The sequence below is a fragment of the Equus przewalskii genome, chromosome 24 (assembly GCF_037783145.1).
Source record: "Equus przewalskii isolate Varuska chromosome 24, EquPr2, whole genome shotgun sequence".
In the NCBI taxonomy this organism is placed as follows: domain Eukaryota; kingdom Metazoa; phylum Chordata; class Mammalia; order Perissodactyla; family Equidae; genus Equus; species Equus przewalskii.
In genome coordinates this window covers 5,982,187-5,995,916 of record NC_091854.1, presented here as the reverse complement: position 1 = coordinate 5,995,916, position 13,730 = coordinate 5,982,187, and the positions used below count along the sequence as shown (strand labels likewise).

General features: G+C 43.3%; 1 protein-coding gene across 5 annotated transcripts in view; it reads right to left on the bottom strand.

The window, feature by feature from the left end:
• Positions 1–7,968, bottom strand: part of ARHGAP29 (Rho GTPase activating protein 29) — a 76,812-nt gene extending 68,844 nt beyond the window's left edge. For 3 of the 5 annotated variants that reach the window (XR_011532542.1, XM_070592600.1, XM_070592604.1), the window contains exon 1: positions 3,376–3,536. The gene's annotated coding sequence lies outside the window, so the exon portion shown is untranslated. Of the gene's footprint in view, positions 1–3,375; positions 3,537–3,754; positions 3,894–7,071; positions 7,243–7,880 lie in introns of those variants that run through there. The other 2 variants (XM_070592602.1, XM_070592601.1) reach the window with 2 other exon arrangements.
• Between the last annotated feature and the right edge of the window lie 5,762 nt (positions 7,969–13,730).

Below are 13,730 nucleotides of genomic sequence, written 5' to 3'. Positions count from 1 at the left end.
CACCCAGGCTATACGGTACTAGTCTTATGGGACTACGTTGTCTACACGGCCTGTTGTTGACTGAAACATCATTAAGCAACATGTGACTGTATACCCAAAAGAAATGAAAACATACATTCACCCAAAAACTTGTACACAAATGTACATAGCAACCTTCTTCACGATAGTCAAAAAACTAGAAACAACCCACATATCCATCCACAGATAAATGGATAAACCAATTGTGATCTGCAGCCTTACAGTGGAATACTACTTAACCATAAATATCCATGATATGGCAAAAACCATGGATGAATCTCAAAAGTATTATGCTAAATGAAAGAAGTCAGGCAGAAAGAATATACACTATATGATTGCATTTACATGAAATTCTAGAAAAGATTAACTTAACCTTTAGTAACAAAAAGCAACAGCAGTTGCCTGGGAACAAGGGTTGTGGTGTGGGGGTAGGGGGTGTTCCCAATGAGCATGAGGAAGCTTTCTGGAGAGTTGGAAATGTTCTATTATCTTGATTACGGTGGTGATTACATGGGTGTATACATTTGTCGAAACTCACTCAAACTTCACATCACACTGGTGCTCAATGAATATTAGATAAATCAAAAGTAAAATTATAGGATGTTCTGTATGACAAAATACCTTCCATCCTCTTCCTTAGAAAGGAAACCTATGGCATTTGAAAACTTTCTCAACAACAAATACTGGAAACTTTCTTTTTCTTTTGCTGAGGAAGATTCGGCCTGAGCTAACACCTGTGCCAATCTTCCTCTATTTTATATGTGAATCACCACCACAGCATGGCTGACAAATGATGAAGGTCCACGCCAGGGATCCGAACCTGTGAACCCCAGCCACCAACGTGGAGCACACCGAACTTAACCACTACACCACGGGACTGGCCCCTGGAACATTTTTTAAGAAAAAGAAAAATTCTTATCTAGGGAAGCAGAGTGATCAAATAGCTCTTTTGCACATCAGAGTAATAATAAAAAGAAGGAAGTACAAATCCTCCACAAAAATCCTCATCATATCAAAACGTGTTCCTACCCTTTCTTTTAAATCTCCTTGTTTCTCGAGGTACAAACCTGTCTTTTTGTGTTGACTCAACACCATGCTGGAGGTGAGGTGGGAAATTAAAAACAAACAAACAAAATAGCCTTAAAGCAGAATCATGGAAGCTGATCGATGACATTCTGGGATGCATTAGAGATACCAGCAATTCTGCCCAGAAGGGCCCTTATGCCTTCTGTGCTTATTAAAATCATTCCCTTAACTTCAATCTCACACAAAACATCACTTCTTCAAAGATGCCTTTTCATTCCCTCCACTGAAAATAAATTATCCTTCTACTTTCCTCCAGGATTTCAACATACTTTTCTTGGGTAACCCAAGACATTTTGCCTTGGGCTCTATTTATTCGGAATGGTCTACTTCTACCCAATAGACTGAAAGTTCCACAGGACCCTGTCTAATATTGAATGGGATCACAGGAAATTTTCTGAGAGAATGCTGAATGAATCACCAATGGTGCAGGAATGAAAATCCTTCCAGGGTGCCTTCTGGGCACGAGTTTTGTAACATAGTACTAATGCCTAGGACCAACAGCAGCCTTTGTGGAAGCCCACATTCCTAGGTCAAGGGCTTTTACAGCTGGGAGGTGAGGGCGCTGATAATCTACGCAGATGTTCTATTTTAGGGAGGTAGGCAGAGTGGGAGTGACCAGCCACGCAGATTTGCCGAACAGTGCTTTCTTCATCTCAGCCAAAGTTCTACTTCCTGCCCATTTGGGGACTGAAACATTTTCTACCCAGGCCTATCTTACTTTCCTTCAAGTTCACTCTTAAACTCTTAGAATCACGAGACCAGAGCTGTTTGCACCATAAAGCTAATGGAGCTCAAGCGTTTGGGTTCTGCACTTGCACAGCTCATACCATCAGAAAGCACTTCTCAGTCAGTACCCATTCCTGGCAAACTGCCTACTGAAATCTCCGAGGAAAGGGATCTACAGCTCGAAGACTCTCGTAATTTGTTGTGATTTCTTTACTCATTCTAAATACTTTCACATCTAACTTTGAATTCTTTTTCTTGAAGAGGAAACCCCCTCTGCCAAACTGAATAAGGGGCAAAGTTGATGCCCAAAAAAGAAGAGGAAAGGAAAAAGTAAATGTGGAAGAGAAAGCTCCTTGGCTCTTCTGGCTCCACTGCGGTCTTGGAACTTTCACAAAACACCTCCTAACACCCCAAGAGATCCACCCTTAGAAGATAAAGAATGTCAAAGATCCAAAAATCCCTATGTGGGGGGGCGGGGGGGGTGGGTGGGAGGGGGTGTAAACAAACCTCACAAGTCTCTAAAGAGGGTGGTGGTGAAAAAGCAAGACAGACCCTGGACACGTCAGAGGGGCTCCAAGACAAGGACGGCCAAAGGAAGGACGGCCAAAGGCAGGCCGTCCTCGAGCACAAGCTTTCCATCATCGGGTCCTGGGACATCCAGGGAAACAAAATCACAGGGATAGGTTTTCCTCGTAGTAGCCGCAGTCCTGTCAATTCCTATTTTGCAAAGCACACGACTTGCCTAGGACCAAGGCTGGGAAAAGGTGGACGGGGCAGGGGCGGAGGAGAATGCTGAAGGGACAGCTACAGGGGGAAGAGAGAAAAGGGGCAGGGGGTGGTGTGGAGAGAGTGACAGAGACGCACCAGAGGGGGGCACTCGGATAGAAAGGGAAGGAGAGTGCTTTTCTATCTTCAGTTTCCCCCTCCCCAAAATAATAAACAGCCTGGGCCTAGGTGAGGCGACTTGTGATAAGAAAAGGTAGACATGGAACACGAGATATCTGTTATTTTATCTCAGCCCTTGCATTTGTCAGGCTGAAATTTCAGAAAACACCACCCAATTTCCAAAAAGATTCCACGTGAGGAAGGCGAAAGTGAAGACCCCTGAAGACCTGGTGAAGGAAACCAACGGGGAGGAAGGGGGGAGGGGAGGAGACCCTGAATTACCCAAGGAGCCAGACGAGGGCGTGTGGTTAGGACAGGGAGAGGGGCTGCAGGACTTTCGGGGGGCTGGAAAGGGAGAAAAGTCCGCTCGGCGAGCCTCTCCCGACGGCCCGGGCGGCGTCGCCTAACTCGGTGCACCCATCCCGCCCCGCGGGGTCCGCGCACCGCCCGCTCGCGCCCTCGCAGCTCCTCCGCTCCGGCCGCTCCCCCCGCCCCGCTCGGACCCCTCCCCGAGGACCCCGGCCCCCAGCCCCCAGCGCAGCCCGCAGCCGCCGCCGCTCGGGGCCGCCGCGTGGGCAGCCCGCACGCTGGACGGCACTCGCGGACGGCCGCCGCGGGGGACCCAGCCCCAAGCCGCAGCCGCCGCGGCCCCACACTCACCGCGGCGCTCCATCCCGCTCCATGCCCCGACACTCAGGGCCGCCGCCGCCGACGGCTGGAGCTCGCCGCCCCCATCCCCCACGGCCGCCGACGCCCAGCGGAGCCCCTGCCGCCCCGAAAGCCAGGGCCACCGCCGCGCCGGCCGCGGCCGCCCCGCCCCCGGCCTCGCCCCTCCCACCGGGCCGCGGCCCGCCCCCTGGGGCCCAGCCCATTGGCCCGCGCGCGCGGGGGGCGGGGCAAGGCGCCCGCAGCAGGTGGGGGCGGCTGCTGGCTGTCAGCTGCGCCGCAGCCCGCGACTGTCCCCTGCGCGGCAGGAAGTGTTAGCCACCCCGTGCGGCTTGCGGCAGGACAGGCGGAGCGAACCTTAGGAATAAGTCACCTTTTACGTCCTCCAGCAGGGAGCAGGTCCTCTGTGTTGTTTAAGCGGACATTTCTCAGGTGGACGCTTTACATTCCTTCCGCTCAGGAATCCGGTCTTCAACTTGTTTTGTCCACCTTCTTCCTACATCGTCATTCTCCTTTTCGGAACAAAAATACATTTTGTGTTTAACTTTAAAACTGCTCCACTCTTTCTCTCTTCGACTGATTGTCATTTTCAGACAACTAAATTACTCAAAACATCAACTATTATGTACAGTACCTGTTTCATAGAAGTTGCTCAATAAATACCGTGAAATGTATGTCCCCCTACTTGCATCTTACCATTAAATGCTCCTTGAGTAATGGGACTCATCAACACCGTGGGGAAACGAAAAAACCTAAGTTAAAGTATTTATCTAGATGTTGGATCACACATCATATATGAAAAAGAGTACAGCGTTTCTATTGAATAGTTAGAGTATGGGTTAGTAACACTTAACTCTGACAAGAATACCCTTCCTGTCGTCTATGCTGAGACATAGCAGGCACTCTATGAATATTAGCTGAATAAATGGGTAAAATTATGGGAAGGAAATTTGGAAAAGTTCCTCAAGTTCATCCTCCCCTTAAATCTTTTTCAAAATATATTCAAAATCTGCCATATTTTCCACTCTCCTTCACTGGTCAGGAGGAATATGATATTTGAAAACATTCTCAGAGAAAGGTGGTAATTCAATTTTGCAATAAAGTAAATACAATTATTAACCAAGAAAGAACGAACGTCAAAAATCTGTTATCTGGGACAGGTGGCTCTTGTGTTTGGTAAAGAAAAGAAAGAATAAAGAGCAATACTTCCACCGAATCCTGTAATGGTGTTCCAGCACGTGCCGTTACAAGCCAACTTGTTTTTTATCTGTAAATGCTTCTTGGTTAATGTGGCTCAAGGTCATGGCTGTGGAGGATGAGGAATCACAGGCAAACAAACAAAAAATCAGAGGCATAACTGGATACTGGATTAATAATGAAACATATATGACAGATGGTGTAGTATTGCTATTTTATAATTACAAGATGTATTAATAGCACATAGCCACTCTGACTATTGAAATGTTCGTCATTCTTTCTGTGATAGAATGCCACCTCTGCTCTGAAGTCTTCCTGTTGTCCTCACTGAAAATCAATCATCCTATTTGACATTACATGGTACACAGAATCCTATTTTTGCGACACTTGTTCTCATGCAGTATTTTACTCGGTAGTGTTTATTTATACTAATTAGATTGTGCAGGTCTACAGTATTACATTATGTGTTGGGTCCTGAAAGGGCTCCTACTAAGTATTTTCTGGAGGAATATTGAAGGAATGATCAATGGGCCCAGGAATGAAAAATCCTTCCAGGATACATTTGTTTTAACCGTAAGCTCTGCTCAAGCTGTTGTAACTAGTGAAATCAAATGCAATGGCCACAAAAACCACATGCCTTAAAGCAAAGCTTGTCCCAGCTACCCTGTTTCCTATGGTGAAGAGGCTGATAACGAAGGTGGTGGAGGTGGGAGCTCAGCCCCACAGGAGAGTGCAGCAGACAGGGGCTCTTCCTCTCCGCCATGCTTCGACTACAGCCTGATTCAGACAACTCAACATAATCCAGCAGACCTACCCTATTTTTATTCACTCCGCAAATATTTATCGTTTACCTCCAACATGCCAGGCATTGTTCTAAGCACAGCGGTTATGTTAGTGAACTTTAAATCCACTTTCAGACTCTCCTCGACAATGGTTAAATGCCTGGGAGAGGGGAAGAAATAATGGAAGTAGGCAGGGGTAGCCCAAATGCAGGCAGGTGCCTGGTCACTGCTGTTGTCCTTGACCCTCACTGCTGGAGCATTTAGAAAGAACCATGGAGAGCCCGACAGGCCATAGTGAGTACAAAGGCTCCAGATTCCAAAGTGGACAAAACTCACCAAGCAGGTTATTAATCTTGATTCCATAATGGTTGTAATTGAGAAACAAGGAATCAATTCAGACAACATGCTGGAAACAAATGTGAAAGACTGTGCAAACATCCAAGAATTCTGTGTTGTCATGAGGAGAGGAAACTGAGTGAGACTGAAAAAAACACAGAGAAACTCGAGTGTGTGGATATGATATCATACTCATTTTATGTCTAGATTAAGGTATTACATTTCAAACCCCAATTTGTTTATGTTACTTTAAACTCTCTGATACATGATGACATAAACCTCTGTGCTTGAATCACCACATACCGTGACCTGATCTAATGTCCTAACAAGATGTGTAACAAACTCTCCCAGTAATTAATGGTTTGTGCAAGACAATACTATTGGCCTAAAAAATTGAATTATTGATATTGTTGTAAATAATGAGGTGATGATGACAGTAATAAAAACTGGCTCCTCCCTGGTTTATTCTGTGCTGCACATTGTCTAAATTATTCTTTATATTTGGTACACCATTTAGTCCTCACAGCAACCCTGTGAGGTACTATTATCATCCCCATTTTACGGTGAAAAACTGAGGCACAGAACAAAAGAAGTTCAATAAACAGTTTCTGTTGGACTTAATGAAAATCGCTGTTAAGATGAAGACAAGTTTGACCATACTTTTCTTGGAAAAAGATAGTGGGTAGTCACTCTTCTTGTTCGTCCTCTGCCACTCTGGCCTTCTTGCTGTTCCCTGATACTGTAAAGTCCCTCTCCCTGGAATGGACTCCCCCAGATGTCTACGTGACTTGCTCTTTGCTCCCTTCCACTCTCTCCTCAAAGGTTCCACATCATTGACATATTCCCTGACCAGTCCGTAGAAAACAGCATTCCCCCACTTTGCTGTTCACTGTCTTCCTTGCCCTGCTTTAAATTTTGCCATAGCATTTATCCCTCTACTGACTTCGTAATGTTAGTAGTTTGTGTATTTTTTATTTCCCCTCACTAGTGTGGAATGTAAGCTCTGTGATGGAAGAGACTCCGCCTGTTTTAAATGAGAAGGTTTAAAGAAAATAACCGTGCATGTGCCCAAATACTAGATTTATCTTTTGAAAAGATTAGTTTAACATTTTGAAAGTTTTAATCAGGTAAGAGAACCATATTGCTTTGTTTGACAGAGATTTTACATTAGCTGCTTGTAACCAACATACTAACATGTGCCAAGTTTAATTATTTCACCCAATCTTTCTCTGAAAGAACCATAAATAACTCTAGAATCTTAAATTATTTCCTTCTTTTTTAAAGTGGAGAGGTAAACATTTTCTGCTACAGCTTTTCTTTCATCTATTCCACCAAAGGCTGACTAGATAAGAAAGCAAATACAGCTCCTCCTCACCTGTGTGTTCTGTTCAATGGATGACGCTGTGCTTTGGAGCCCACCGTGCCATTTGATCCTCACGAAAACCTTGAGGTAGGAAGATGAGATCTGTTTTTCCCAAAAGAATATCATTATTTGCAGAGTCGGAGGAATGTTAGAACTCATCTGCTCCATTCTCCTTTATTTTATAAGGAAAACCCAGCCCAGCTTTCCCAGAGATCACATGGTTAGTCATTGGCCTAATTAGATTGGAAGCAAGGCCAGGGCTCTTTCTACACTGACTGATAGACTAAGGCTTTAAAATGTCTGAAAGACTGTGAAATTAGTTTGGAGCACCTACCCGAATCATTTTTAGCTTAATGTATACATATTTAAGCTATATTAAAATGTTTAAATATGAAATTTGTTCTACGCATTTACTCTTATTATTTTGGAGGTCTAACTTATTATGTTAACAAAAAATAATGGTCCTAAAAAAACGGGTGGCTTAGCATGGAATCGATGAGGAGCTTGGTTTGCTCTCGAAGTAGAAAGTCATCCTGAGGCATTCTGGAACGCATGCACAGATTACTGCCTTTCTCTTAGGGAGAAGGCTGGCTGGCTTTAGGAAGGCCTAGAGCCCAATGGAAACATTGCTAATCTCTTCTTTATCTACCCACTGAACAAATATTGCTGAACCTTGAGAAACAATGCTACCACTAGGGCCTTTAATGAGTGTTTATCTTTCTAACTGCGTATTTATATAGGGGTGGCTGCCTGTGGCATGCTTGCCAGAGGATTGGGAAGTGACTGCTTGTAAAAGTTGAAAAATATTTGGTTTTACAAACCTGTTTCAGCAAAGTCTCCTTTTAAGTTCATTCAAGAGGACATTACCACAGCATCAGAAGAACTATTATTATCCAATCGTTTAGATACCTGGATTTAAAGGATTTTATTCAGAAACTATCTCAATAGCTGATAATCTGGGACTTAAATTAGAAGAAATAAAATAAATAAATAAAATACAGGAAAAATCACTATGAGTTGCTAATCCTATAATATTGCTATCTTGAAATGTCTATAAACTTTTCTTCAAGACCGTGAAAAGTATTGATTGATTATCATTGGTGGATTGATATCCTTTGCCACTGATGGATTTGACATGTTTATTATGCTTGATGACATATTCAATTTAGAATGTTCATCAGTGTAACTAAATTTTGTCTGGAGCTACATGGCACTAGAGTATATGAGGTCACAAATGTAACCGTATATCCTACTAGCCAAAAAAACTGATGAAATACCTGTTATGTAACACCACTGAAACTATCGGCTTAGTGTATGCAGGGTGGAGGACAGATGGAATGGCAAACAAGGTGTCAGGACAGTAAGTGCCTTGCTTAGGAGTTAGCCTGACTTGGGCTGCAAGGTGAAACATGCTTTAGATCTCTCCTGTGACACAATACTCTTAGGTGGAATGAACAAGATCAGGCCAACTTCTAATGACTTCCTTCTGGATAATGACTAAGATCCAAGAGGAAAAAGAAGAGTTCCATCTGGAAAAAATGGCTAAAGATAAACAGAGCTTACCAAGAGACCAGAATCTAAGGAGATGAGTAGAACGGTGGACAGGAGATCTTGACATAGACCTTGGAGTTACTTAGAGACTGAAAAAAGGAGAAGCATAGGATGTGGGTCAAGGAACAGTGGATTCTAGATGGCTTCTTTGAAGATCTTTCACAGAGAACTGGTATTTTAATTTACCCAAGCTTTTCTTGAACACCAGTAAGTCAGTGAAATGGAGCTGCAGATGCCAATAGCAAGGCTGTATTCGTGAATCAGCGTTGGAAGTGCTGTGAAAACTGGAGGGTGGTTTCGGAAGTGGGGTCAAGACAGGACTATGGGGAGGAGGAAAAGGTAAAGAAGATATAGATCACAGGGAAAATTCCTTGAAAACAAAGTAAATCACTGATTTATCTGGCAAGGTGTTATGGGCCAAATTGTGTCCCCTCAAAATTCCTATGTTGAAATCCTAACTCCCGGTACCTCAGAATGTGACTTTGTTTGGAGATAGGGTCTTTGAAGAGGTATTTAAGTTGAAATGAGGCCATTAGTGTAGGCCCTAATGGAATATGTCTGGGATCCTTATAAGAAGAGGAGATGAGGACACAGATACATACAGACAACGTGAAGACAGGGAGAAGCTAGCCATCTACAAGCCAAGAGAAGCCTCAGAAGAGATCAACCATGCCGACACCTTGATCTCAGACTTTTAGCTTCCAAAATTGTAAAGAAAATAAATTTCTGTTAAGCCACTCAGTCTATAGTACTCTGTTATGGCAGCTGTAGCAAACTAACACACAAAGCAATACCATTTAAGTTCTAGGAATCAAATAATAATACTGTTAGTGGTTCTGGTTAGACCCAAGAGCCTTTCCTTCCCCTACCCATAGAAAGATTAAGTCCAAGTCTGACTGAAAATTGCCCTTCTCCAACTCTTTAAGTGGGACTTTTCTTCTTCATAACCTTCACGAGTCTCAGTGAGTCACTATCACTCCTACTGTGGGGTGTAGGCCAGGCCGCGGCACGATAGCCATTGTAATATTGTCATTAAAATCAGAAGGCAGGATGTTTACAAGCCTGGTGCTCTGTGAGTTCTTTCATGGGGAGGAGGCAACTGGTTCCTGCCCAGAGTAGATGGGATGCCCTGGTCTCTTCACTTGTATTCCACAGAGGAAGATTTAGAGTGGCAATTTTAAGGATACTATTGCTGCAACTGCAATTAATATTGGTGGCTAGTTAATAATACTAATTCCATCACACTGCTTGGTTCATACTAAGAGCTTAATAAGCGTTCATTTACTTTTCTATTATTTTTGGTTCTACAGCATTTCACAGTGTATGAAGCTCTATCACATAGATTATCTTCAAACCAAGTCTGTGAAGTATAGATTATTGCTGTCATCCTTATTCAGATTTCTGATAAGAAAGCTGTATCTCATGAGGGTAAGTTATTTACCCAGAGTTGCACAACTAGTTATTAGCAGAGATTAAACTCAAAGCCAAGGTCGCCTGCCTCCTCAAGCAGGACTTTTTCCAATACACCCGCCAGCTCTAGATAATTCTACTCCACACTGTAAGTTTCAAATAATCCACTTTGACCAAGAAATAGCATTTTATGCATTCATCAAATACTCTAGGTAATAAGGAGATTTGATATTTATTATACGGATTGTACCTATCCTGCAAATACCACATGAATAAACATTTTGCCCGTAAAATGGACACCACTGGCCTTTGTTCAGAATTCCTAAAGAGTGACTACCTAAAAAAAAAGAATATTTAGAAGATAGTTTTTCTTTTTCTTTTTTTTGAGGAAGATTATCCCTGAGCTAACTACTGCCAGTCCTCCTCTCTTTTGCTGGCCCTGAGCTAACATCCGTGCCCATCTTCCTCTACTTTATATGTGGGACGCCTACCACAGCATGGCGTGCCAAGCAGTGCCATGTCCCTACCCAGGATCCAAACAGGCAAACCCTGGGCAGCCGAAGCAGAATGTGCAAACTTAACCGCTGCGCCACTGGGCCAGCGCCAAGAAGATACTTTTTCTTACATAAATACAGAGTTCCAACTACTAATACCCAGGGACAGATTTAACAGTACTAATCTTTGGATAGTCTATGGTGTATTTATTTTGAAATATATGCAATACATTTTATTTTGAGTGTGTAGGTGTGCGTGTGATGGGAAGGCAACAGCGTTGTTTCTATAGGAATATGCCTTTTGTTTTTTTATGCTAGAATTACAAGCAAACTTTTGGAACACAATCCATTTATCGGATGGGGACTCCTTGAAAATTAAGAATTTTCAAAGAATTGATTTATGGTTCCTATCAAACCAATGCTTTTATGATTCACAAGGTACTTCAAGAAACTTGCAATGTCTCTAAATGATTATTGTGACACATGTGGCATAGCCTATGACACATGTGACATAGCCCAATGAGAGAGAAGAACTAATTAATAAGATACTGGATGATGACAAAGTGTTAATGATATTATATAGATGTTGCTATACTACCGAAAATTCTAGCAGAATCCCTAATAGCACCTGAATGAAGCCCAGCATATGCATTGATTGATGACTCGTCCCACACTCTTTCTTCTTAGAGAAGGAAGATGATAAAAGCCCAGGTCAGACGTGTTGGATTCTGGTGACAGGGGGCCAATTATTAGGTTAAAATAGTGTTAAAATAGAGGTTGAAAACTCAAAACCTTAGGGATAGGGCAGACGGAGAGAGCCAGACCCCCTACAGGAGGCATTCTTTCCGACTTAGCTCCAGACCACTGAGAATGTTAATAGGGTGACCAACCACATACCCCAGTTTGCCCCAGGCAGTCTCAGTTAATGCCTGCTGTTTAGGTGTAATTATTAATAGAGCCTCCTCTCACTCTCAAAAGTGTGCCAATTTGTGCAATACAGTATATGGGCACTCTAGTCGTAAGAAAATTTAGGCATGGTATTGCCTGGTCTTCTTATTTTTCAAGCCAGAAATTTGGGTTTTTGAAGAACATCTTTGGATTTTTTAATGTGGCAAAAAAATTCTAACTTTTAAAAATTTTGTCCAGGCCAAGAAAAACTCACAAGGGGCAGAATCTGGCCCAGGAACTGTCAGTTTGCAACCTCCAGGTTAAAACTTCTGGCTGAGGGGCTGCCCCAGTGGCGTAGCGGTTAAGTGTGCACGTGCCGCTTTGGCGGCCCGGGGTTTGCCGGTTCGGATCCCGGGTGCAGACATGGCACTGCTTGGCAAGCCATGTTGTGGCAGGCGTCCCACATATAAAGTAGAGGAAGATGGGCACAGATGTTAGCTCAGGGCCAGTCTTCCTCAGCAAAAAGAGGAGGATTGGCAGCAGGTGTTAGCTCAGGGCTAATCTTCCTCAAAACAAAACAAAACAAAAAACTTCTGGCTGATATGAGAGTGCTCTTTCGATTGCCTTTTGGGAGAACTTGTCTCTCACATAGCTGGCAACAGAAGGTCTGAGGGTGCCCCCCACATGAGAGGGCCTTCTTGCTCTAGGAAGTTCCAGTAGAAATCAGCCTGGGGTCCAGGAGATAAAAGGCCTGATATGAGCAGTTTAGGCCAGTTGTTCAAGGCCTTAGTAATGATTGTAGCTAGTACTTCCCATGTACTAAACACGTGTTACATAGATTGTCTCATTTACTCTTCACAATAGCTCCGTGAGGAAGATGTCACTATCTCCATTGTTCCAAACTGAGACTTAAAGAGACTAATGAGTTTGAACAAGGTCGCCCAGTTAGTAAGTGGCCAAACCAGGATCTGAACTCATGTCAGACTTGACTCCAAAGCTCACACCTTTATCCTCCGTGTTGCTGCTCCCCTAGGTACAGATCAACTTTCTTTTTCCCTTGGGCTATTTTTCATTTGAGTAAATCCTTTTTGACCTTTTGTCACTATGGAAAATTGCAGTCTTGACTCTGGGTCTATAAGAAAACATTGTCTTCTTTTTATTCAGGGCTTTAGACCAGAAGCCCAGGGTTCTGCCCAAATTTCTAGGAATGGGGGGCCCCATGGGAATTTACAGCCAAAGTGCCAGTTTGTCACAAGCAGTATTCATTTGCCAGAGTCCTTTCTACCCACATCCCTTGAGAATCTATGGTGGTGCCAGGCAGCTGGTAAACGATTTAAGGTTTCGTAATCCCAGTCATCTCTGTATCCTGTATCCATTTTAGAGATACAAGCAACAAATAGACTTCATCCAATGGCGACTAAGAAAAGCGTAGGATTGTCTTTCCCTTATTGACTTGACCAAGGATTGGGAAACATTTAACATGTTGCACTGAGTTGAATAATGTCCCCCCAAAATTCATATCTACCTGGAACTTCAGAATGCGACCTTATTTGGAAATAAGGCCTTTGTAGATGTAATTAGTTGAAATGAGGTTTTACTGGCTTAGGGTGGGCCCTAATCTGATGACTGGAGTCCTTATAAGAAGAGAAGGAGACACAGATGGGAGATGGCCATATAAAGATAAGTAGAAATTAGAGCAATGCAGCTGTATGCCAAGGAACGCCAAGCTCTGCTGGCGACCAGCAGAAGCAGGGAAGAGGTAAGGAAGGATTCTTCTCTGGGGCCTTCAGAGGGAGTGTGGTCCTGCCAATGCCTTGATTTTGGACTTCTAGGCTTCAGAACTGTGGAAGAATAAATTTCTGTTGTTTTAAACCATCCATGTTGTGATAATTTGTCCACAGGAAACTGATACACACGTTAAAGAAAATAATTTAAAAACTGTAACGCCCTTTCAGGATGGGAATGGGAGAATCTGTGTTAAATGTTTAAATTCAGAGTTCTCAAGTCAGAAGTTCAGGAAGTATTTCCTGACCCCCTGTTAGCTAAAGAGTAAACTCTTCCGGGAGGAAAATTCTCTCCTTATATAAAGCAAAGCATCTGTAGAGGACCAAAAATTTCTACAAAGGGCCAAAGGCATCCAGTGTGTTGGTTCAATATGGCTCACTTCTAAGATAATCCTGACCAAAACTTGTTGTGATAGGAAGTCCATCCACCAATCTACCACCATTTGTCATACTGTCTGTCCCAAACCTGAAATCTGAAATGGCTGGGGGAGCCATAGGCATTCGAGTGTACATTATGTGGTAGTCTTTTCCCATTCTCTACCAT